General features: G+C 48.2%; 1 protein-coding gene across 8 annotated transcripts in view; it reads right to left on the bottom strand.

The window, feature by feature from the left end:
• Positions 1-24,294, bottom strand: part of ADARB1 (adenosine deaminase RNA specific B1) — a 947,690-nt gene that overhangs the window by 32,119 nt on the left and 891,277 nt on the right. The window lies entirely within an intron of this gene.

Genomic DNA, 24,294 nt, shown 5'->3' with positions numbered 1-24,294 from the left:
CAGTTGGGGGTTTATTCTTTTTAAGAAATACCACCATAGTGGCCTCCCCCCCAAGACAAGACTTTGTGTAGAGACCATGAGTTTATAAATATCTTCTTCTAAGCTAGGGACTTTTTTTGTAAAATTATAGCGGAATGAGATGAGGCCCCACTGCTTTCCCAGCGGGTAGATCTTTAGTTGCTCTCTGTATTTCCTCTAAAGTGAAGTTAGTTTCCAAAAGCCATTTGTTCCGTTGTTAGCTTCTCTACTATAGCACTCTCTAGATAACTCTCTATTTCGCTACTATCCGCACTTTTATCAGGGTCATATAATTTCTGATAAAAATCCTGAAATAATGAACAGATCTCCCTTGGTGTTGTAGCTACAACCCCTGCTTCTGATTTAATCTCCGATATTTCCCCTTTAGTAGCAGCCTGCCGAGTTCTAATAGCTAATATACGGCCTATCTGTTCGCTATACTCCTATTGATCTTGCTTCCAAGCCAAGTATTTTCCTGCTGCTTTAGATGCAAATGATTCTCCTACAGTTGCCTCAGCTATAGCCAGATTCTGTACTATTCCTGTGACATTGTGTTTTGCCCTGATTGTTTCGATAAGGTCTTCTTCGATAGTAGCAACTGTTCTTACCTTCTCCTCGATCTCCTCTTTCTCTAGCTTATTCCGTTTTATAGAGAAGCTGATAGTCTCTCCCCTTATACCGGCCTTCATGGCATCCCAGACTACCGCTGGGGAGGCGGTCCCTCTATTTACCTCAAAGAATTTTTTGAGCCATCTGAGTTTCGTATTTAGCATCATGTAACAAAGATCTCTCAAATGTCCAGTTAGATACCTCTTTTTGATGGTTTGGAATAGATATATCTAATATCAAAAGGTTGTGGTCTGACATCACCCGCGGTAGCTTTATAACTTTAGAAACAGATGCTAACGAAGGTGATATCAAAAAGTAACCCAATCTTGCTAAGGCTTTATGTGGAGCAGAATAATATGTGCTACCCCCTCCACCGATGTTTTGCTGTTCCCATATATCAATCAGCCCTATGGCTTTTCTTCTTTCGGCCGGAAAACCTTGCTGGGTCATTTTTCCACAGGCCAGGCAGGCCATTAATATTCAAGTCTCCGCACACAATGATTGGCATAGGCCAATTGGTCATTTGTGCGTTAATGTGATCTAAAACCTCTGGGTCGTCCACTGTGGGAGCATAAACGGAACAAAGATAAAATTGAATCCCTGCACCTGGCATTCCATCATGACATATCTGCCATAAGCATCTGCCTTCTGTTTTTTCACTACCACCATCCTTCCCCGTGCCAATATAGCCACCCCTCGCGTTCTAGTCCCTTGTGTGGTGTATGCTAGTAGCTGATAACCCAGTTGTTCTAATAAAAATTTACGGGAGACCTCAATATGAGTTTCCTGTATACATATAAGATCAGCATGCATTGTCCTTAAATATTCCTTCAAATCTCTTCGTTTTTTTGCATCATTCAACCCACATATATTGATTGTAACTATCCGCATAATTTTTTTTTACATTCACCCTTCCTCTTCCTGTGTATGCCACTCTGGCCTTTCTTGTTTACTGATGATGTTTTTATCCCCGTTTTCTGCCATGTGCCCCCCTTGCCCCCTCTGTCCCACCCCTTCTCCACGATCCCTCCCCGCCCTTGCCCCTCCCCCCCCCCACCTAATAAAGCAAGCAGACCTAAAGTCTCTGTGATGGAGTCTGGCCGTCAGCCTCCCTCTGCCAAATCTTATATGTCTAGTGCATTTTCACCAAATATTACAGATTCGTCAGCCCCCATTTTTTTTAACCCTACTGGTTAAACATTGAGTTATTCCTGTTGCTCTCCTGCCCTTCCCTCCACGTATCGATTCTTACATCCTTTAACCTACCCCTCCAATTGTCCCCCGATTGCCCCCTGATTGTCCCCAGTGTTTGTTATCTTCTGTTAACTCCATGTATCCATACCCATGCTAATAACATCATGGGGTAGCGTTAGTTGATCCACCGGACTTTAATGTATCCATATACACTTTTGCTTGTATTTAGGAGGTGAAAACTCTAGTGGTCTTTTTATATATAATCTTCAACCTCCCTGGGTTCATTAAGTATGCCTGCAAGCCCATCTGATGACATGGATCCAGCAATTCTCTCAATCTCCACCGCCTTTCAACTGTCATGTGGCAATAATCTGGAGTTGTGAAGAAGGTCTGGTTATCAAACGAGCGTCTGGTGTTAGGGCGGGCTTTAGCATACACTTCCTCCCTCAATAGAAAGTTGCCAAAGTATATCAATATTGCTCTCGGCCTCTGCGTTCCTCCCTGAGCCCTTAACTGATTCTTCTTCAAAGTCATTGGGAATCTATGTACTCTTTGGACTTCCTTTTCCCACTCCCAGTGGCTTAACTCTGGTAATGCTCCTTTCAGCAGCTTTAAGACATAAGCTCTTACATCGTCTCCCTCCACCCCTTCTTCAATGCCCAGGATCCTGAGATTATTCCGCCTCTAGCGGTTCTCTAGGTCTTCCAGTTTCTATTGGACATCTACAAGTTGCTTCTCATATACTTTTAGCTTAACCTAGTCCTTTACTTGTTGATCTTCCAGGGTACTTGTGCGGTCCTCCAAGTGGGTCACCCTTGCATTTGTATCTGTGCAAATCTTTGCGACTTTTTTGATTGCGCATTGTAAGTACTTAGTTGCAAGTCGATTTTTTTCCACTTCCGCTCCTCCCTGTAATGTATGCTCCAGGTAGGTCCCCCAGGTGGCTAAATAATCCCATTTCAAGGCTGTTTCCGTATTAGCTCCACTAGTCCGCCTTTGACCGCTGGCTATCTTTTCTTGAGATTGTGTATCTCTCTGTCGCCTTGACAGCCTCTTTCTCCTACTAGCTAAATCCTTTTCCTTAGAAGAGGCTCTACTGTTTCCTTCTGAACTAAGAACTAGGTTAGTATCTGTGGGATTCTCCCCTCCACTCTCTTCAATGTCAGAGGGGGTGTCTTCTGACTCGTCTGTAACTGAGAAAAAGTTATCAGCTATATCCTGGTTATCCTCAGCACCGCTAAGACCACTACTTGAACCAACATCTGTCGACAACAGCTCTGTATCTGTTACACTCGCCACGTCTGCTGCCCATGGTACCACCGTTACTAGCTCTGGGGGAGCGCCTTGGTGTTCGTGTAATGGGTCTATTGGATCAGGCCGTCCCCTGCCCTTGCCTTGTACCAGTTCCTCTCCATCCTCCTGAGCATCCATAATCTCCCCCCATTGCGTTTCAGGATGAGCTACCTGAGTATCAGGAACCGTTCGTGGATCCTCCTGCATATTTACTTTGCCCTTGGGAGTGATCCCCTTTTTTTCCAGGGCTAATGCATCCTTTTTGGCTACATTGGCTTGGTTAGCAGGGGAAAAAATAGCACGTGATACTCTTAGTGGTCCCAATATTCGTCCCGATGTTCACAGTGTTCGCTGCCCCCTGCTTCTTTCCCCTGGTATTGCTCCATGCCCCTACATCATTTTTCTTATTGCACACTCCCCCATTCTCACCTGGGGTACAATCAGCGCCCTTGCCTTTCCCCGACTCCTTCTGGGGCGCAGGGTACTTGGAGGGGACAGCCGATTGCTCTGTGTCTGGCGCTCTTCCCTTTCCCCCTCGGATGATTTTCGGGGCCATTCTGCACGTTAGCGAGCTGTTCATTTCTATGTAGACTCTCGGCTCTGTTCTTGCCGCTCGAGGTCCCTCTACTCGGGCTGCCTCCGTGTTTTCCTCCACATCTGATTCTCGAAGCTCTGTCAGTTCGCCTGGCTCCGCTGATCACGCGGACTGTCGGCTGCGCTGGCTCTGTCCGATGGTGCAAGGAGTTCGCCGCCCTCGCAGCTCTGCCAGAATCGCTGCTGCAGTTGCCAGGAGCCCCACAACCAGCCTTTCAGCAGTATGCAAGAAGACGCCGTCGCTCAAGACCGCTTCAATGGGGGTACGTGAGTTTTAGTGCACCATTTTACCAACTACTCAAGACCGGCATCGGGAGTGTTCTCGGCTGCCGTCAGCCAGGCGCCATCTTCAAAAGTGTTCCAGGATAATCTGATGCTTACTAAAATGCCTGGAGTCAAATGGCATATCATTGGAGCCTCCTGTAATGCCCATCCATGCAGGATTACTGATCGTAACACTGGTGTCCATGGAGTGACTCACACTGTCCATTGCGTCCAGGCCAGCCCTTAAAACATTTTTCCATTTTCTTTCATCCTTGATTGTCTGAGCAAAGGTGTTCCTGAATTAATAAGGGATGGTCAGTAGGATCTCACTGGCCATATAGCAACAAGACTTGCATGTAGCATATTAGAAGACAGACATGGTTCAGGAATCTCAGTGCCAGGTGGGTGGAGGAAAAGGCTCGTGTGAATGCATTAATGGCATTTGTTCTGTGCAGAGAAGCAGTGCGGAATGAGGTGGTTGTCTGAATCATTAGGCTCTGAGGAGTCTGATGCTGGGTCAGGAAGGCTGTGTCCCTGGGGAAGGTCTATGGCGTCTAGCCACCAGACAACTTACAGGGGGAGCTAAGCACAGTATAGATCAGGTTCACATCAACGTTCCTGTCAAAGCTTAATTAAAACTCAGCAAGGGCTCTTAAGTAGCAGGCTTAGAAGCAACACAGTTAGAAGATTTGCCTAAGTCTCTATTGTAAACAAATAGGACATTCAAAACAACTGCTGTTCTGCAGACTACTATAGCAAAAGGAGACACTATCCTCATTGGGGGGATTTAGGTTACTGGCATTCCATCGGTTAAAGTAGAGGCCAATAGTCTGCATGTTTGTCTTTATCTTCTTGATAAAGGACATCTTGAAGTCCTTAAACAGCCTTAAAACCTAAACGACCAGGGCCTCCAGATAATAGTACTTTAATTGAGGAAGAGGTTGCATTTTGGTAGCCTCATTACAAGACATAGCCTTGCCGTGGATCGACGTTTACTTAGATCATATATCAGAATTGGGTCTGGGGTATGTGCAAGTAGTTGGGACTGGCTCTGGAACCAAACTGGCAAGGCTTCTGGCACAGGAGTGGATATATGGACAAGATGAAGGCTCAAAGGGGTCAGTTGGTGCTAGGGCAGGCCCCCCGGATGAAGTCTAACTGGGGGCTGGAGACTCCATGGGGCCCGAAGGCACTCTGCAAAGGGAGCCGGCATCATCCTAAAAAGCTGCAGCATGGCCTCCCTGAAGGCCTCTTTCTCCTGTGGGGTCAAAAATGGTCCAGTAATCTCTGAGAGCCTTTGGACCAGCTTTGGGAAGGGTCCTAGTTCAGGTCATGGAAGCAGAGTAAGGTCCTTTGAGTGCAGATTGCGCCACGTCTCCTTGTAACTGTGAGTGACTGGACAGTGACAAGTCTCTTTTGGACTTCTTGCATTTGTGGCGAGATTGGCCTCTTGACTTTGTCTTCAACTTGTCTAAGGATGCCGAATTCAAACAAGACCAGGACTTGGAATGGGAACAGGTTCACTGCTTGGAACTAGACCTGCACCAGTATTTGTGTTTGATGATGTACAGCTTTGCCTCCTGCGCCCTGATTGCCTTCAAGTTAATCAGAAAAAATGTATCACAAGGCTTAAAGAGTCATTCCTAAACACCACAGGAGTTCTTGTGCGATTTGTGACCAACATTTGCTTATGGACCATGGTTTGAAATCAGTGGTCTTTCGCCAGAGACATTTCCCAAGCAAAATATCTATAAAAACAAGTTTTTTGGACCAGGTAAACACCAGATGGTGCTAGTGGGACTCTAACAAAACATGAGACATCAACAAGCCTTTACATGGTTCTGTGTCAACATGTTCTGGGACGGTGCGAGGTCATCGTAGAGCAAATGGCAGCACCTTTTGGTATTCAGGAGCCGTTACTTTAAAAAAATATCAGATCTAGTCAGTACCTGGTGGTATTCAAAAGTTAAGGAATATGTGGTTTAGAGTATCCTTCCAAAATAGAAAATTATAGAACCAAAATGGGTATATAATATTGCAGGTATTGTGACAATCCTTTACATGTCCTAGTGATACATTCATACAAATTACTGAATAGCAGAAGGCTGATAATGCATTAGTCCCTTCAATTTCGTCACCACAAGATTAATTAGGTATAAATTTAGCATAATGTTTAATTGTAGAGTCCTTCCTTGTATACTTGGTACAACATTCTGTTGAATAAAGACATTCGTCCCATATGTAGTATCATGACCATGCAAATCCCAAAACTGTTATATTGCCACGTGGACCCACACCTCTTCCTCCATATGAAAAACCTTCTAGATTGCAGATTGTGACTAGGTGTATAATATCCCAGCAGAAAACCACTTCTCCAGCTTGTAATGTGGTTCTTTAATCTGGTCAAATGTGATTACATGATTCATGTATCAACTTTAACAAGAGTGTATAATGCCATATAGTAGAAAATGATTATACAAAATTCTTGGACAATAACCACAGTTGTACCAATTTTCAAAAAAAGGCAATCACAATAGCCCATCTCACTATCAACTCACCTCTTAAATAAAGTCAGATAAAAAAAAAGGGTTTGGGGAAAATCATACCAGACAGGTTAAGAGACTGGACGTACAACAAAGGAATGATTCATCAGTGTCACTATGGCTTTCACATTTGCTTACTGGGAACAAACTAGTAAATGAATACATTAAAAGTATTGTTTAGGTTGATTGATTAGCGCAATACCACTAGACAACCACCTTTGTGTAGATAGATCTGATTTTACTAGGTGCTGACGAATCGCTGCTATATCACACGACCACCAGACGAGAAGCATGTTGACCACATAACATAGCACCGAACCTGTGACATTACTACAGGTGTGCGCCCTTTTCTTTTTCACCAGGTTGGAAGGCCTATTGATTAAAATTATTCTCTTTGGCACTTCCACTTCCTGTTTCACCCCCTTTATCCCCTTTCAGGTAACTTAGCTTCACACACCATCTACACTACTTAGGCCCCTCACCCCCAAGGCACCAAAAGGTAATTTGGAATAAAAGATCTCCGCCAAAGAGCCCCTCATAGGGAGCCCGTTGGGTATTGCAGCGCCAACCTGACGAGGCGCACGCCCTATGATGAAGCATGACACCCAGCCAGTGTTCCCTGCAACGTGCATGCCCACGCACGTCAGTGAGCATGAGCACGCACTGTCCTTAGTGAAGCGCGCACATACCGGGAGAGCATTCGCGCCGCCGCTTTTAAAACACGAGCTGCGCGAAAACCGGTAATTTTCACGATGTGGGGACGCTTTCCATAGCAAGAGGCTTTGGCACTTGCTGCATTTCTTTCCTAATGGGCCACAGCTGTGTGCTGATTGTGAGCCAATGTGAACATATTCCTGTTAATTGCAGCGCAGTAGGGTGCTGCAATTAACAGGAATACATTCACAAGTGGCCACAATCAGCCCTCAGCCGTGCTTCATTAAGAGAACACATGCATCAAGTTAAAAAGCACGGCGTGTAAAGCACACGTCGTGCTTTTGGGCTTGCTGCATCACTGTCAAAACTAGGCAGCCTTGGGATTCCGCAACCCTGCCTTTCGGAAGTAGCTCCAAAAAACAATTCCGACTCCCTGTAGTGATTATAGTTGTCATAATAATATTATTAACAAATGTAGGGGAAAATCCCATAAGAAAGGAAGGAGGCATGACAGGGGCCAAAGAAGGGGGCTGCTCTAAATATAGACTACCCCTGCTACCGCCACTGATTGAGAAGCCGTGATGGAGGCTCAGCTGAGGCACGCTGGGCCGGATACGGAGCATCTCAGAGTGACTCACACTGAATCACCGGATCACATGATTGTATCAGTGGCATTGTTGCAGTGGGGCACTTAACTGAGGAACGCGATGGTGCAGAGCCCCTTGTAGCAGGATGCAGAGAGAAGGTGGTGAGAGCAGATTAGCACTTTGTTATCAAGCAGGGCCGGCTCTAGGGCGGTGCGACCGGGGCCATTTCACCTGGTGCTGACTTCTGGGGACACCGTGCTTGCAAGGATGCTATTGTTTTAAAAGCACCTGCTGCCGTGTTCGTGAGTCCAGCATTTTTCATGCAATACAAATGTATACATAACTCCGGTGATTAATGTTCTTCCTGGACTGAGATCGGAGTTTTGTTAGTGGAAGTTTTGACTCAACCAAAAGTAGTGCAGTGGGTTAATATGCTTGATGCAAAGTACATGTGCCATGCAGATCACAAAAGGCATATAATCTAAACAGGTAAGCGCTTTTGTCAGAGAGATCCTTTTGTTCCCTGCAGTGTAGAAGTTAAAATCCTAATGTACAACAGTGAGCTAATAATTGTCATCAAAGTGCTGAATGAATGAATGAAATCTGATTTGTATAGCGCTACTAAGCCCAATGGGCATCAAGGCGCCTAACCAAAAAGAAGATAGCTGGAACATATATACCCTCTTACTGGTAGGCCTTGATAAAGCACCAAGTTTTGAGCTCTTTTTTAAAGAGGGACAGAGACGGTTGGGCCTTAATCTCCAATGGGAGGGCATTCCACAACCGAGGGAAAACAATAGAAAATGCTCTGCTGCCCCATCTGACCTTCCATGCGCGGGGAACTACAAGCAGATTCATCTCCGAAGATCTGAGAGTCCTACTGGGAACATGGCGGGTTAGAAGAGAGCCCAAAGGGTCCAAAGGACCATCTGAAAGAGCTCTATAGGCCAGGCACAGGAGCTTAAATGAGATCCTCTGTTGGATGGGAAGCCAGTGCAGGCTCTTCCTGGCCATTGTAGCAGAGTGTGCATTAGGTAGAGCCAAAACGAATCTCGCAGCCGCGTTCTGCACGACCTGAAGGCGCTGGATGAGGCCCTTGTTGGAATCTGCATAAAGTGCATTGCAGTAGTCCAATCTGGAACCCACTAATGCAACCACCGTCTGCTTACGTGCTCGGGGAGACAGATAGTGCAGGATTCTTTTAAGGATCTTGATGACCCCCCAGCAAGTGGCCACCGTTCTGTTGACCTGGAGAGTCATGGACAGCGATGTGTCAAATATAACGCCGAGATTCCTGGCCGATTGGGAGGGAGAGGGGCAGAATCCCAGAGAGGGAGGCCACCACTCGCTAGACCAGATGTCCTGGTCTTTGCCAAAGACCAGGATCTCTGTTTTATCGCCATTCAACTTTAGGGAGTTTTGGGTCATCCACTCTGCGACTGTCTGCATACAAGTCCTAAAGTTGGCAGCGGATGTAGTAACAGAGTGAGCCAGGGACACTATGATTTGGGTGTCATCGGCGTATGACACCACCTCCATACCCTGCGATTTTACTAACCTGGCAAGGGGGGCCACATAGATGCTGAATAGGTTGGACTCCAGGCTGACCCCTGTGGCACCCCATATTGCAAGGACTTAGCAGGGGAGAGGAACTCTCCAAGCATGACTCTCTGCTCTCTTAGATGTAAAAAAGAGTGCAGAAGGCTCAAGGCCGACCCCGCAATCCCTGCCTCCCTCAGACGAGATATTAAGGTAGAGGGAGACAGGGTATCAAACGCTGTTGTGAGGTCAAGTAAGACCAGCACAGTGGTTTGGCCCAGATCCACCTTCCAAACATGCAAGGTATATGTTATTAGAGCATTATGCCCCCCCCCCTCTCTGCCTTTCAATACTCTAACCTTGCAAAATAGGTTCATTGTATAGTAAAAATAAAAAAAAACAATTCCTATTATTTAATGTAACCCCCAACTATGGTGTTATGTTTTAAATTCTGAGTTAGTGCTTCTTCACACCAAGCACTCAAATTATACTTTCTACCAGTGTGGATGACGTGACTTCTACACCTTGTATTCCTCTGTCTTATGTAACATTTGGATACACTGATTTACACACATGTAATTGATTGTCTCTGTGTAATGTGTTTGTGATTTAAAGTGCTCAGACACCCTACACTGATATGAGCGGCGCTATAAACCTAATTAAATGCATCTCAGCGAGTGAGTGGTTATGGAGACATGAGCGGCACTGTTAAAGGTTGGCAGTGAGGGAATCCGTGGCGAAGATGGTTGCTGGGGGGGGCGGGGGTGCCAATTAAACATTGTCCCACAGGGCGCCACGAGCGCTAAAGCCCGCCCTGTTATGAAGACCTACAAAGGGGGGCCCCCCCGGGAAGCTCAGGAGGGGAATGTGCGCCAGAGAGAGCCACTCGGTATCTAAATATATATCATCAGCGGCTCCATAAAAATTCAGGATAACTATAATATGCAACAAGCTCAGTTTATTTTTGTTCATTAGCTTGGAACTAACTTGATACACTGTGAAAAACATTTTCGTTTTCACTACCTAGTTGTCAGAGGTTATCCACAATTTTCGAAAAACACATATTTTCCCATATTTAGAGACAACTCGACTGCATCTACATATACTTAAAATGCAGAATAGAGGACTCCTCTCAAAATAACTCGAATTGCTGTATCTGGTTGTAAAATGGCGAGTCCACATTTGCCTGCTTGGATCTAAAGTAAATAGTGTGTGGGGAATAAAAGACGCTAACAATTCATCTGGCGCACCAGAGATTCTTTGGCAGCGGGAAAGCGCCGTCTCTCAACCGAAAGCCCCATTTCTTTCTGAAACCTTGTCAGGCTACTGCCAATTATTAAATAAACCAGGGTTGTAAACAGTTATGAAAGCAGAATACCGAGTAGAGGTGACTCAACACAAAACATTACAAAACATAGAGAGCGCTTTCAAATGGTGACTGGCGCCATGTATACGGACGTTCGGTGGGGACTGTAAACAGTACTTAATATGTAAAGTATTATTACGTGAAAGCGCCCACAGTATTTATTAAGCGCTCGCTACTGAAGCTACCGAATTCCGGCATCGCAGATTACCAGGACTGTCATCTTAATGACGCATCATGACTTCCACCTATCTACACTTCCAGTCTCTTTATTTTTAGGCATGTAGGTTCCCTTTTAATCTCTTCTTTCACCATTTCGGACTGTTTTCCTGTCTTTGTATTCCCCATTTGCTCTTTCTGCCTTTCTCTATTTGGATGGAGAACCTATTATAATAAATACATCCAGAGCCGCCGATGCCCACTGCCTCCAGCCACTGGCGCAAATCAAGCACTGGTGTCTGTAAACAACGAGGGCCACATGATCAAGAACGGCGATAACATTATCACCGTTTTAGCGGCAGGAAACTGCTGCTAAAGCGGCGATAAGGGGCTTGATAATACGCCCTACAGATATCCAATAGAAGCCCAGGTTCTGATGTGGAGGACAGCAAACTTGGGCTTCTATAGGAATTGAAATAGAAAAGATACCCGGCTGTTCCTATTCCAGGTGGACGTTTGGTGTTGGTGGCACCCGTGCGTAGTGATAGAACGCTTTGGTATCTAATTTGTTGGATATAATGGCCTCACACACCCTTGCAGGTGTCATGCTTCATCACCGGCAATGCTCCTCGTTGGGTCGGTGGTGCAATACCCAACGGGCAACACCTCAATGAGGGGCTCTTTGGCGGAGATCTTTTTCCAACTGCCGTATTGGTGAAGTGCGGGTGAGGGGCCAGTATTGTGTAGACGTTTATTGGAGGTTAAAATTGGGGTAAAGGGTACCAGGATCAGGTTTATTCTAGCGGTCCCTTACTCCAAGTTAAAACAAAAGGTAGAATAAACTCGAAGGGAAATAATGCTCTCTGGTGCGAGTCTAGACTAGTGAAAATAGGTCGACATGTTTCTCGCTGTCTATTGACCAGCGATTCTTCATGACCGTGTATTAAAAAGCTAGTCTGTGCTATTACAAACTGTCTACAGGGAGCCTTTAAGTAGCTAAGGTGAATCTTTCAATGTATGTAAAGGTTCAAAGGTACCTGTGTTGTGCTGTAATTGCATGTTGAGGGAGACAAGAAAAGCAATTCACAACAGGTCGCGTTATCACTAACATAAAATTGTGACACCAAACAATTTGTATTGTGACCTGCCTCAGTAAGTGTATACTAAACATGCACTCAGATGTTGACAGTTGGGATACAAGCATGTGCCCAAGTAGTTTAATTAACCCCCGGGAACTACTTTAGGCACAACCAGTTTGCTGCAGCATTAACACAATGGATCTAAACCTGTTCCATGGGCTGCCTCATACCTAGGAGAGCAAAGGCTATGTTCAAATGAGTGTTCAGCAGCCTAACTATGACACAAATACACTACGTATGGTAAAGAGAAGGCTCTCGTAAGTTAATCTATCTATCTATCCATCTATCCATCTATCCATCTATCCATCTATCCATCTATCTATCTATCTATCTATCAATCTAATGCCAGCCAACAGTTCAGGTAAAAGAAGATGTGGACTACCTGCTGAAAAAGAAAGGCAGCCATTGCTGTCAGAAGCAGGAGTACAACAGCATCAAATGTTGCCACTGCTTTTATTAGCTGGTTAAGACATGGGTAGCAGAGATCAACCAAAAGTAGAGTCCGTTATACTGCTAGCCAACACCTCATGACAAGTAGTAGCAATTTACTAGGTGGAGCCTAAGTGAGGATATGGAAGAAAGTTTCTCTTTCATCAATAAAAAAAGAGCCAGTCCACATCATGGAGGGGAGTGAGGATACAGTTCAGTCATATTTCTGGGAAATTGTTCTAAATATTTCAGTAAAATGCCTTAAGAGAAAAGAATACATAAATATAGATTTGATTTCGGAGAGCAGTTATATGGTATATTAGCTGAATGAACGATATAAAATGTGCTAACATTTTCATTTTCCTTGAAAATTTGAGACTCCAAATTTTGTGTTGTATTTATAGCTATACTGAAGAAGCTCAAAAAATATAAATATATATCAAAAAAACAAGGACAGTAGAAAGGATTGGTAGGAGAGCAAATGGTATGAAAACCAGTGTGTGGTGGCATTCACGTACATGCACTTGAATCTGTATTTCATAATGTTAAGGCAGTAGCTTGTCGGGGGAGGGCACAGTTGGGCACGACAGCACCGAAGATTTAGCCCGTTTCACAAAATCTTTATAATTATATTGCTCACCAGGAAACAGAAAACAACAAGAGCGCTATGATTGCTGGTTGTGCCCTGAAAAACAAGCATTTGCAATGCAATAGGTCTCGCATTAGGAAAGTTTGAGCTATTGGTATTGAAAATGACATTTTTTATTTATGTTTTGTTTTTGAAAATAGCTAAATTAATAGCTTAGTCATTTACAATGCCAATAGTTAAAACTTTCGCAAATGTGACACCTATAGCATTTGTAATGCAATATGTGTTGTATTTACGCGACTTACATGTATTGATATTATAAATAACAATAGCTTTTAATTTTTTTTCAATAATACTTAAATAAAAGGTATTGTAATTTATAATGACAATAGCTTAAAGTTTTGTAAATAACTTTTGTGAAGATTATGTTCAGTGTATTTTATTGTAACGAAAATCCTAGAACAGAAGTGAAATATTAACATCTTTCGTTACATTTGTAATAAAGCTTGAAACATTGAGAGAACATATTTGAACCAGGTGTTGTTGAATGGTTGCACAGATTGATGCTGTGGTGGCGCTGAGTGATGTTGTGATGGCGAACAAGAGATGATGTGGCGTTCAGAGATTGCTGTGGTAGCGCATAGTGATGTTGTGGTGCCCCTGAGTGATGCTGTGGTGGTGCGGAGTGATGCTGTATACTATGCTATGTTTTTTGTTGCTATCCTATGTTTTGTTACGCTATGTTATGTTTTGCTATCCTATGCTTTGAATTGTTATGCTATGCTGTGTTTTGTTATGCTATGTTTTGTTATGCTATGTTAAATTTCGCTATGCTATGCTATGCTTTGTTATGCTATGCTATGTTTTGTTATGTTATGCTATGTCTTGTTGTGTTTGTGTGAGGGTGTGTGAGGGTGAGTGAGGGTGAGAGGGTGTGAGAGGGTGTGTGAGGGTGGGTGAGGGTGAGGGTGGGTGATGGTGAGGGTGTGTGGGGGTGTGAGGGTGAGTGGTGAGGGAGGGTTAGGGGGTGAGGGTGAGGGAGGGTGAGGGTGAGTGAGGGTGTGTGATGGTGAGGGTGTGTGGGGGTGTGAGGGAGAGGGCTGAGGGAGGGTGAGGGGTGGTGTGAGGGTGATAGGGTGTGTGAGGGTGAGAGGGTGTGTGAGGGTGAGAGGGTGTGTGAGGGTGAGGTTGTGAGGGTGAGAGGGTGTGTAAGGGTGAGAGGGTGTGTGAGGGTGAGAGGGGGTGAGAGGGTGAGGGTGTGTGAGGGTAAGGGTGAGGGGGTGTAAGGGTGAGGGGGTGGGAGGGTGAGGGGGTGTGAGAGGGTGAGGGGGTGTGGGGTGTGAGGGGGTGGGTGAGGGTGTATCGGGGTGAGGGGGGGTGAGGGTGTGTGAGTGAGGGTGGGTGAGAGGGTGTGTGAGGGTAAGAGGGTGTGTGAGGTTGAGAGGGTGTGTGAGGGTGTGAGGGTGAAAGGGTGTGTGAGGGTGAAAGGGTGTGTGAGGGTGTGAGGGTGAAAGGGTGTGTGAGGGTGAAAGGGTGTGTGAGGGTGAAAGGGTGGGTGAGGGTGGGTGAGGGTGAGAGGGTGGGTGAGAGGGTGAGGGTGAGAGGGTGGGTGAGAGGGGGGGTGAGAGGGGGAATGAGGGGGGTGTGAGGGTGAGGGTTGAGGGGGTGAGGGGGTGAGGGAGGGTGAGGGGATGTGCGGGTGAGGGGGTGAGGGTGAGGGGGTGAGTGAGGGTGAGAGGGTGAGTGAGGGTGAAAGGGTGTGAGAGGATGAGAGGGTGTTAGGGTGAGGGTGGGTGAGAGGGTGAGGGTGGGTGAGGGTGGTTGAGGATGAAGGTGGGTAGCGGGGGTGTGAGGGTGGATGAGGGTGGGAAGGGGGTGTGAGAGTGAGGGGTGTGAGTGAGGGGGTGTGAGGGTGAGGAGGTGTGCGAGGGTGGGAGGGTTGTGAGGGTGAGGGTGTGTTGGTGAGTGAGGGTGAGAGGGTTGTGAGGGTGCAGGGGTGAGGGTGAGAGGGTGTGAGGGTGTGTGAGGATGAGAGGGTGTGTGAGGGTGAGGAGGTGTGAGGGTGTGTGAGGGTGAGGGTCGAAGTAAATGGTGGCAGGGCAGACATCATAAGACAGAGAGAAGAGACTGCGTGGTGACTGCGTTGGTCAGTTTCAGAATCAGGAGGGGCAGAGTCAGCACAGTCTGCGAGAGATCATCGTGTCTAGAGGCAAAGCATAGCGGATGTAGCATTGTAGCTAGCAAGTCAAGTGTTTTCAAGCTGAGTGTCCCTAGAGAGATGGCAACACAGCAACAGCATTTGAGGAGCAAGGCTACTGTAAACAAGCACGGTAGGCTTTCACTTTCGTCCAGAAAAAAAAACGAGAAAGGTGCGGAGAACGCCGAACAAAACACGGCTTCCCCGCGAAATGGATGCAAAAAAACTCCAAGCTCTCGGCATTGCTGTGGCGGGGAGGCGCGGGAGCACATTCCTTTGAAGTCTGATGTGGGTGGGGGGGCAAGGGAGCGGCTTGGGAGAGAATTCCTTTGGAGTCGGATGCCGAGCCTCAGACAAATGGTGGTTTGTGAGAGGCTTACTTTGAAGTCTGATGCCGAGGCCGATGGTGTTTGATGTGCACGCGCCTGCCGCACACGCCTGCCTCACATGAACTGTACGCGATCCGCAGGCTAGGTAGACTTTTTGGACTGCTTACTATATTCTTGCCTATTCAATCCCTAACAGGATAGAATAGTCGAGACCTAAAAAGTCAGGTTCATGCAGCTGTTACAATGGTTATCTAAGCCAGATCCAGAGGCCTTTGTGGGAAACTTTCGACCATGGAAAGGTACTGGCTCAGATGCAGGTGCATGAAGATGCCTGCGTCCTCCTCCAAGTAGTTCTTCAGTATGGTATCAGACTGTTGGGGGTCTGATGGTGGATGCCAGGACCAGAAGCTATATTGTGTAAATAACCGATGCTTACAACACCAGTAGTGAGGTGCGACTTCAAATCTGATTTGGACCCTTTGTCCACTTTTTGTTTAAGGTACCAGAAGCACCTCAATGGAGGGTTGTACTAGCACTGCTGCTTTATTAAGATTTTAATTTCGCACCTTATGTGGAACCCAGGTGCTACTTGTTCTAGTATGTGCCTCAATTCTGGGCTTGTTTGGGTTTGATGACAAAGCTCTAAAGGTGGCCGAGTCTGTTGAGGCGAGAAAAGTTGGAGTCCCTAACAAAAGTCCTGGAAGGATTAGGCTCGAACAGCAACTCAGATGGAGCTCAGTACTGAGGTCTGAATTGGTAGGCACTGGAGTACTTACAGAAACCAACTGTGGATTTCAGCTAAGAGGGCACCCCAGAACAGACTCTGGTCGGATGAGGCGTGGGAAACACATCAGAGCTTTAAGTAAATTACACTTTGTAACTGATTGGGTAGGAAAGGAGTCCAACCAAGCAGCTCATAGTACAATGAGCCCATTGCAGATTTTGATAAAGAGCTGATGAGGAACAAAACTTTATACAGTCAGGATCTGCAAAGATAAGAGTATACTCACTTGAGGCCTGTATCTGTGTGACAAACTCCTTTAATGCACACGAGCGGCACATTTAAAAATCTACAGCCATTCAAGAAAGCATGGTATTTAGGGAATCAGAAGAGTTACAAAACATGTTAGGCCCAGGTAGCTGTTGCACCTCGACCCTACCAGGCAAACAGTGTAGGGTAGCTTCAAAGGAGTGAATTTAGATTTGACATAAGTAATACTGTATGAAGCTAATAGGAGGTTCAGATAAGAGAAAACAATCTGTAAACTTTAACAGAAAAACCTGGGTTGGGCAGTATAAAATCTGAGGGTGGGACAATTGAGCCAGCTGTGCTAAAGACATTTGGTTGGAAGCAACAATGAAATATCAGGTGTTGCAACCATATAAACACGCTAAATCCAAAAGCCCCAATCTAATTTTACTCTGTTGTAGAAGGGAGGTGCTAATCCATTGGCCTAAAGATAGATATCCCATTAATTTGGAGAATAGGGGCAGGATGCACAAGACCAATATGTTGCTATTTTCCAAGTTCTGCTTCTTGGTGTTCAAAAATACTAAGAAGCCTCTTCTGTAAAGTCAGGAACATAGTGGGTCTACAGTTGCAAAATTTAAAACAAATCATCATCATTAGACAAAAGAAAAAGTCTTATGATGGTGTAAAGATCAGTGTATAATCACCATAATGTGACAATGTGGTTTTCTAGTGGTTTAAAATGCAGATGAAGGCCCAGGTGTAATCTAGTACAGTAAGTCTTCCATTTTGTATGAAACAGTAAAGCAACAGTAGCCGAGCTTTACGTGCCAAATATTCTTCAGTGAACAACTCAACAAGGATTATTTGCACAGACAACAAAATTGGAAGCAAGCATACATGAAAGATGAGGTCTGATGTACAGTTTAGTTCTGATGCAACGCGTGGAATTTGCCAAATCACAAGATTTGAGGCTGTTAAACAATGTGATTCAATGTACAAACATTTCTTAGAGAGTCAGAAAAATCTTTGGCAACGTTATTTTTGCAGCATGATATGAACTGCAAAGAGCAGGCGGAGTGAAAGGGATATCTTCATTCTCATTGAGATTCGCAAGGAAATAGATCAAAGGTCTTCAACAGCAATTGTGGTCGCAAATCACTGAACAGTTACTGACATGGGAGAATATCGATTCCCTCAGTGGAAAAGTTTATGGTGTCCCATGTATGAGACATCTGCTTGGACGCCGGAGGACTGCACTGAAGGATGGTGAGCAAGTGGCTACATTTCACGAGAAACTGAGATGCATTCAAGTTTGCACTTTTCCAAAATGCATGAAATCTTAGATGAGCTGAGTGTTTCTGGTCCTCTTTCACATCAAATTGGGTGCCGGTAGATTTCTTTACTGAGTGTGAATTAAAACCAGTATCTGATGTAAAGTATAATCTATACATTTGAAGATGCAGGCCTGGTGGTATATAGGAAACTGGAGGGGTTAGTAGGCTCTAGAAGATGCATGGTTGTACATTTGAACATTCTCCTTCCTCAAAAACCTAATGCACAGCATACGTTACTGCTGTATGGCATTCAGCAAAAGTATATGGGTCATACATTATATAAATCTTCAGCTGCTCTGAAATGTAAACTGCTGGCATCTCTGCCTTTCGTCCAACCACACTAAGATGGGTATTATGTTTTTTTAGGTCATTAAGAATCACCATGGTACTACTGGTACCGCCAACAACAAAATGACTGATGTTGCTGTTCTTCACCAAGTTTTGTTTAACCTTCTAGTGCCCACCAGACTGGATAGAATTGTACAACGTTAGGCAATACTACAGAGAAATGGAGGGAGCCTTATACATTGGAGGGGACACAGAGGATGTTTACTTCTGAATTCTGAATGTGACTCCCCTTCAGGGTCCTCATGAAACCAAAATGCAGGCCAAACACTTGGCTCAGCAACTCAGAACACAGAGCATTGGTTTACATCAGTGACTTAGCAGCTTTAACACCTTGTAAGTACAACGCTAAATAAGGTTATTAGAACAGATCTATAGACACTAAATGCACAAGTTACTACTTGTGTAACGATATATCTGTAAGAGACATTAATTAGTGATAGATTCCTTACCTTAGAATATCCCCAGGCATCAGACTGGATCCAGAATTTTTTTTCGTAGCAGTACCCTTGCGGCTCCGCGTCAGTCGTCGGCGTCGTGGGCGCCGTGATGACGTCGTCGGAGTACTTAGACGCCGCCTCCGCGTGCTGACGTCAGTTCTTAGCCACAGCTTTTCCGCGCCAGAAGCGCTGAGCCGTGTTAAAAACCAACACTGGTGCCATTGAAACTAGGGCCCTGAAAGGGGATGACCTTAACCCTAGATATCAGTTCGCAGAACGGGGAAGATGGGTGGGTTGGTAAGGATTCTATCACTAACTAATGTCTCTTACAGATATATCGTTACACAAGTAGTAACTTGTGCATCTGAAAGAGACACGTTAGTGATAGATTCCTTACCTTAGAATAGATACCCCAGCAATACCAACCCTGGTGGTGGGTCTGCGAACCAATAATCACACCAGAAAGTCCTGGAGGACGGAACAACCAAAGAAGCCATCCCTCCGGACTTGACTGTCCAGGCAATAGTGTCTTGCAAACGTGTGCAGCGAGGCACACGTAGCTGCCTGGCAAATGTCCTGCAAGGGCACTCCCCGGCCCAGGGCAGTAGTTGTCGCCGTGGCTTGGGGAGAGTGAGCCCGAATCCAACAGGGGGCTCCTTTCTAGCCAAGGAGTAGCATGCCTGCATACACAAGATGATCCATCGGGAGATGGTCCTCTTGTGTACCGCCTTTCCCTTCTTCGCGCCCACGTAACCAACAAAGAGTTGGTCATCCACCCGGAACTGGCGTGTGCGATCCAAGTAGAATGAGAGCGCACGTTTTGGGTCTAGACGGTGGAGCCGCTCTTCCTCTTTAGAGGGGTGCGGTGGCGGGAAGAAGGTTGGCAAAGTGATGGACTGCCCGATGTGGAAGGCTGTGACAACCTTGGGCAGGAAAGATGGCTTAGTACGCAACACAACCTTGTCCGGATGGACAGAAAGGAAAGGAGGAGTACAAGAGAGGGCCTGGAGCTTACTCACTCTCCTGGCAGAGGTGATGGCAACCAGGAAAGCAGTCTTCAGTGTAAGAAGGCGGAGAGGACAGTTGTGAAGTGGCTCAAAGGGAGCGCACATCAGAACTGTAAGTACAGGTTCAAGTCCCACTGAGGCATCACAAACGGAACAGGTGGAAATGTGTTCGTGATGCCTTTTAGGAAACGATTTACAATAGGGGACTTGAACACAGATGGTTGATCAGGCAGCCTCAAGAAGGCTGAAAGGGCAGAAAGATAGCCCTTGATAGTGCCCAGAGCAGAGCCCTGCTGGGCAAGAGAAAGAAGGAAGAGAAGAACCTCAGAAAGAGCGGCAGAGAGGATCCATAGCCTTTGCTGTGCAATATGCCACAAATCTGTTCCACTTGCAGGCGTATACCGACTTTGTGGAGGGACCCTGGCTGCCAGAATGATGTTACAGACTTCAGGAGGCAAGTCAAATGGCCTCAACTGTCGCTGCTCAATCTCCAAGCATGGAGGTGGAGACTGGACAGGTTCGGGTGGAGGACCGTCCCCTGCTGCTGCGACAGAAGGTCCTCCTGAAGAGGCAGACGAACCGGGGGATCGACTGACATACTGAGTAGCTCGGGATACCAGTACCTTCGTGCCCAGTCCGGAGCCACAAGGAGGACTTGTGCCCGGTCGCGCCTGATCTTCTTCAGCACTCTGGGCAGAAGTGGTATAGGCGGAAAGGCGTACAACAGACCGCAACTCCACTCACGACGAAAAGCGTCTCCGAGCGAGTGCCGCCTTGGAAATTCCAACACGCAGAACTGATGACATTGCGCGTTCTCTTCGGTGGCGAATAGATCCAACCAAGGCTCTCCCCACTGCAGAAAGAGACCTTACGCCACGTCCGAGTTCAGACGCTATTTGTGATCCATCATGCACCAGCGGCTGAGTTCGTCCGCCATGGCGTTCAGAGAACCTGCCAGGTGTTGAACCACCAGAGTCACGCCCTGATGTTCCAGCCATTGCCAGAGGCGCAGAGCCTCCTGGCAGAGGGTCCACAACCCCATCCCGCCCTGTTTGTTGCAGTATAACATGGCGGTGGTGTTGTCCGTGAACACCTGCACTACACTCCCTCGGACAGAGGGGAGGAATGCCTTCAGTGCTAGACGAATCGCCCGCAGCTCCAAAAGATTGATATTGAGCCGGGACTCCGCCGGAGACCAGAGGCCTCTGATCTCCGCCTCTCCCATGTGGCCTCCCCAGCCCTGGAGGGACACGTCCGTCACGACTACGTGCTCCGGTTGGGGAAGGGAGAGGGATCTGCCGCTGACCCAATCGCGGTCCGTGAGCCACCACTGCAGCTGTCTCGCAGTGCCCTCCGAGATCAGGACGTGGTTGGACAGGTTGCCCTAATGCTGGGCCCACTGAAACTTCAGGTCCCACTGCAGAGCCCGCATCCGCCACCTGGTTTGATGCACCAGAAGGATGCAGGAGGCCATCAGCCCCAGAAGCCGCAGTGTCAACCTGACCGAGATCCGGCATAAAGGCCGAAAGAGTGGAATGAGAGCCTGAATATCCTGGACCCGCTGTTCGAGCGGATAAACCCGAAACTGCGCCGAGTCTAGAACCGCTCCAATGAAGAGGAGCTTCTGATAGGGGCACAGGTGTGACTTCGGCACATTGATGGAGAACCCCAGCTGGTGCAGGAGATCCGCCGTAGTCTGGAGGTGGCTGACGACTGTCAGGGGCGAGCCCGCCTTCAACAACCAGTTGTCGAGGTAGGGGAAGACTGAAACCCCTAGCCTGCGCAGATGAGCTGCGACCACTGCCATCACCTTTGTGAACACCCGTGGGGCGCTGGTAAGGCCGAAGGGGAGCACGGTATACAAAAAGTACTCTTGGCCAACCGTGAACCGCAGGTAGCGCCGGTGGGCCGGCTGGACCGGGATGTGGAAATAAGCGTCCTGCAAGTCCAACGCTACCATCAAGTCTCCTTGGTCCAGGGCAGCTAGGACCTGAGCCAGTGTCAGCATTTTGAACTTCTCCTTCCGGAGGAAGCCGTTGATGTTCCTTAGGTCCTAGATAGGGCGTAGGCCCCCTTTGCTCTTCTTGGGTACCAGAAAGTAGTGGGAGTAGCAACCACACCCTACTTCTGGCCCAGGAAAGCGCTTGATGGTCCCCTTGGCCAAGAGGGCCGTAACTTCATCCTGCAGAAGTCGCAAATGATCCCCCGATAAACGGTGGTTCTGCGGTGGCATGGCTGGAGGAGTCGCCTCGAAGGGGAGGGAGTAGCCCCTTCGGACGATCTGCAGCACCCACCTGTCCGACGTGACAGTGCGCCAGTGGGAGTGGTGATGGCGAACCCTGCCACCCACTGGCGTCACATGGGCCTGAAAGCACGGACTAGGAGGGTTTTGAGGCGGATACTGCGGGGGAAGGTCTGGACTGACCTCGCCGTTGACCCCGACCGCAGCCACGGCGGTTCCCACGGCCGCCACCGCGTTGGGTATTACCCTGCGGAGCGTGGCTGGCAGCACGTGTGGGTGCACCCCTCCGTAGCCACGAAAGCAGTGAAAGGCAGCCAATTGCTGGCCGTAGCCCTGGAGTCCTTGAAACGCTCAAGTGCATGGCCTGCCTTGTTGCCAAAGAGGCGACGGCCATCGAACGGCATGTCCATAAGTGTGTTCTGGACATCGGCCGAGAAGTTGGCGGACCTCAACCAGGTGCGGCGTCTTACCGCCACCGTCGTAGCCATCGCTCTACCCAGTGAGTCGGTGGTGTCCATTCCACACCGGATGGAATATCTGGCTGCATCACGACCTTCCACAAGGGCTTGGCCGAGTTTGGCCTGTACCTCCAACAGACACTCTGGCAGCACTTCCGCGACCGTATCCCACAGAGAGTGGGTGTAGCGGCCGAAGAGGCATGCAGTGTTGGAAGACCGCAGTCCCAGACTAAGGGATGAGAAGATTTTTTTGCCATACTGCTCATACCTCTTGGATTCCCTGTCCAGCGGAGCCGACGGGATTGCGGTTTGGGAATCGGAGGCCTGGATGACCAGGCTCTCGGGGGTGGGGTGGGTGGACAGGAAACATGGGTCACCCGGGGCTGGCGGTGGCGTCTGGCCACGTTCCTATCTACGGGCGAACCTGTAGCGGGCTTGGACCAAGTGCCCAAAAGAAAGTCAGTTAAGGCCTCGTTAAACGGGAGCAGAAGCTCGGCTGAGCATGACTGCGGCTTAAGGACCTCAGTGAGGAGGTTAGTCCTCACAGCCGCGATGGGGAGCTCAAGGCCCAAGGCCTTGGCTGCCCTCATCAACACCACACTATATGTTGCCCCCTCCTCCGTAGCCACGCTAGGAGGGGAGATAAAGCCAGTGTCAGGCGAAGTGTCCAAACCACTGGCTTCCCCAAGTTCACCTGCCCATTCCTCATAAGACTGGCACTCACATGTCTGAGGACCCTCTGACCCCTCCCAATCCTCCTCATCACCCATCAACTGGTACTCAGGGTCAGTAAAGGATGGGGCCGGTTCATGGAAAGTGAACTCACCAAACGGCGTCTGAATTGGCGCCAAGCGGCGCCGGAACCGGGTTGAAGGAGGCGTCGGGGACGGCGCCGCCCGAGGACGGCGCCGGAGGGGACACCTGTGGGGTCGGCGCCGGGGAGGTTGTTAAATCCACCGGCGAGGACCGGGATCCGGATCCAGTGAGGCCCTGCGGCGCCGGGCCCGAAGGCGCCGGTGGCGTCGGGGCCGAAGCCCCCGACCCGCTAGGACCCCCAGACAGGGCAGTTGGGCCCGAAGGTGCCGCGGAACCCGTCGGGGGAGAGAGGGACCTCATGGCCATGAGGAACCGCTCGATCTCCCCCGGCGTCGCGTTAGGCCCAGGGACCGGAGGGTATGAAGCCGGACTCGACGCCTGCGACTCCGACGGAGCCGCGTGGGCGGTGCCACCTGAACCCCCAGGTGCGTCGCACGAGCGTCGGGGGGAGTCGGAAGAGCGATGACGTCTCTTTGACTTCTTGTGCATACCTGACGACTTCGACCCAGAGGAGTGATGTCGACTCCCGGAGCTATGACGGCTCTGCTCCCGCGACCGGTCCCTCGACCTCCTTCCGGACCAGGACCTCTCTCGGCGCGAGTCCGACTGCCGGAGTTCGAGTAGCTTGCGGGACCGCTCCAGTCTAGCTTTCGAAGTAAGGGCCCGGCAGTCGAGGCAGGCCTTGTCGTCGTGGTCGACGCCGAGACACTGGAGACACCGACGGTGAGGATCCGTGACCGACATCAGTCGATCGCAATCTTCACAGGGTTTGAAACCAGGCATTTCCCTATCGGCACCGATCGGAGTCGAAGACTCAAAAAGGGTGATCAAAAGATTGAAAAGAGTTAGTCAAAAAGTGACTGAGGTACCACTTTTTCCGGATCTGCGCTGCTGGCGCGGAAAAAAGAAGAACTGACGTCAGCACGCGGAGGCAGCGTCTAAGTACTCCGACGACATCATCACGGCGCCCACTACGCCGACGATGGACGCGGAGCCGCAGACGACGCCTACCGACGCGCAAGGGTACTGCTACGCAAAAAATTTCCAGATCCAGTCTGACGCCTGGGGATATTCTAAGGTAAGGAATGTATCACTAACGTGTCTCTTTCAGATAGGAACTTTCGCTCTTTGCGGGGTGGTAACAAATGGACGTTACACATAAGTAGCAATAATATAAAC

The sequence above is a fragment of the Lissotriton vulgaris genome, chromosome 2_1, assembly GCF_964263255.1.
Source record: "Lissotriton vulgaris chromosome 2_1, aLisVul1.2, whole genome shotgun sequence".
In the NCBI taxonomy this organism is placed as follows: Eukaryota; Metazoa; Chordata; class Amphibia; order Caudata; family Salamandridae; genus Lissotriton; species Lissotriton vulgaris.
Note: the sequence above shows the minus strand (reverse complement) of the source record. Positions and strands in the feature narration are given on the sequence as shown.